The following is a 2,608-nucleotide window of genomic DNA, read 5'->3' as shown; positions in this document are numbered from 1 at the left end:
TTATGCACCTTTCTCTTGAAATGGGAGGTCGGTTTATTGGCAGTGGTGTTCCTATCCTCACTGCATGAGCAATCCCTACTCCTCTTTCGACATTCAGCACGCATTGACAGGACTTGCACACCTGTCAACAGTCATTCAATGCCCATCATTCTCGGATTAAGCAGCACACAGCCCCTTCCCTGTTCCTATTCGAGCACTACACAGCCCTCCGAAAGCCACTGACGGTGTGTGGCGGAGGGTACATTGAGTACCTCTGTCGGTTCTCCCTTCTATTCCAGTCTCGTATTGTTCGTGGAAAGAAAGACTGTCGGTATGCCTCTGTGTGGGCTCTAATCTCTCTGATTTTATCCCCATTATCTGTTCATGAGATATACGTAGGAGTGAGCAATATACTGCTTGACTCTTCGGTGAATGTATGTTCTCAAAACTTCAACAAAAGCCCGTACCGAGCTACTGAGCGTCTCTCTTGCAGAGTCTTCCACTGGAGTTTATCTTATCATCTCCGTAACGCTTTCGTGATTACTAAGTGATCCTGTAACGAAGTGCGCTGCTCTCCGTTGGATCTTTTGTATCTCTTCTATCAACCCTATCTGGTACGGATCCCACACCGGAGAGCAGTATTCAAGCCGTGGGCGAACAAGTGTACTGTAACCTACATCCTTTGTTTTCGGGCTGCATTTCCTTAGGATTCTTCCAGTGAATCTCAGTCAAATCGCAATAAATGAAAATTATTGCAAGCACAGCTTCAATGATCTTGTCATTAGACAATTGTCATTTTGAGAAAAATTGTACTTCATGTCTACACGAACTTGTGTCAGCTGTTCTCGCTTCCCGACTTCAAACAGAGTAAATCTGTGGAGCAGTGGACGCAACGTCGTCAAGACGTGAGTTAATATTTCTCTCATAACAACTGATCGAAACTGGTTTTAATATTTACTGTTCCCCTCATAGAGCCGCAAGAGGTAGCCCCGCAGTCTGAGACCTTGCCACGGTTCGCGCAACTTCCCTCGTCGGAGGTTTGAGCCCTCCCTCGTGTGTGTGTGTGTGTGTGTGTGTGTGTGTGTGTGTAGTCCTTAGCGTAAGTTAGTTTAAGCTAGATTAAGTAGTGTGTAAGCCTAGGGACCAATGACCTCAGCAGTTTGGTCCCATAGGAACTTACAAATTTCCATATTTTTCCCTCACAGGTTTGAATGCATAATACAATCTACCGTAGGCAAATGAGCCTGAATGTTGTCCGCAGCAACGCAGTTCGGCAACGTGAACTTTCTAGAATGAAATTTTCACTCTACAGCGGAGTGTGCACTGATATGAAACTTCCTGGCAGATTAAAACTGAGTGCCGGACATAGACTCGAACTCGGGACCTCTGCCTTTCGCGGGAAAGTGCTCTACCAACTGAGCTACCCAAGCACTACTCACGCACCGTCCTCACAGCTTTACTTCTGCCAGTACCTCATCTCAGGAGAGCTTCTGTAAAGTTTGGAAGGTAGGAGACGAGGTACTGGCAGAAGTAAAGCTGTGAGGACGGGGCGTGAGTGATGCTTGGGTGGCTCCGTTGGTAGAGCACTTGCCTGCGATAGGCAAAGGTCCCGAGTTCGAGTCTCGGTCCGGCACACAGTTTTACTCTGCCAGGTAGTTTCATATCAGCGCACACTCCGCTGTAGAGTGAAAATTTCATTCTAGAAACATCCCCCAGGCTGTGGCTAAGCCATGTCTCCGCAATATGCTTTCTTTCAGGAGTGCTAGTTCTGCAAGGTTCACAGGAGAGCTTCTGTAAAGTTTGGAAGGAAGGAGACGAGGTACTGGCAGAAGTAAAGCTGTGAGGACGGGGCGTGAGTCGTGCTTGGGTAGCTCAGTTGGTAGAGCACTTGCCCGCGAAAGGCAAAGATCCCGAGTTCGAGTCTCGGTCCGGCACACAATTTTAATCTGCCAGGAAGTTTGCACGTAAACTTCGTTTGCCCGCTCTCTGTTGCGCGCATGCGCAGTTCTCATCCCTTCACTATTCCGCCATTGCGCGGAAGCGTCGCTGTACGTGACGCGAGAGCTTAGCAAGAGCAACATTACACTCGAAGCAACATTTCAGTCAAATTAAGAGCTGTGAAGTTAATTAAAATTGTTAGCAAACTCAGAAACAGGGTTATTTCACAATAAATGCAAATAATATATAGGTCTATCTCTTTTTAAGGAAAAAGTAGATGTAACTCAATTTGTTAGAGTGTCTGTTTCAGTAACTAAATCACAAACCCCGATTTACTATAGACTGCTCCTGGATTGTGCAAAGGGCACTGTTAGCTTCTGAAAATTTTCCAAAAAAGGGACTTTTATTTGTGTTGAGTTGCAATGAAATTCAGGGGAGATGTATCTTCGGCAGAACTGCGAATCACAAACGTTGATTTGCTACGATATAAGTTACATATCCAAAATACTCGTACCAGTAATTTACAAAAATATAGTTTCGTAAGTGTGTGAAAATTCTAAAAAATAACCTGTTTCTCACGGAGTTGTACAATGAAATTAGAAAACTAATTTTTTGAACGAGAATAGGCCTTCTGTTCTCAAAAATTTTAGAACATTAGAATGACGTTTAAGCCTATAATTGACGATAACAG

This window comes from Schistocerca cancellata, chromosome 2 (assembly GCF_023864275.1).
Source record: "Schistocerca cancellata isolate TAMUIC-IGC-003103 chromosome 2, iqSchCanc2.1, whole genome shotgun sequence".
NCBI classification, from domain to species: Eukaryota; Metazoa; Arthropoda; class Insecta; order Orthoptera; family Acrididae; genus Schistocerca; species Schistocerca cancellata.
The sequence above is the reverse complement of the archived record's forward strand: the minus strand, read 5'-3'. Positions refer to the sequence as shown.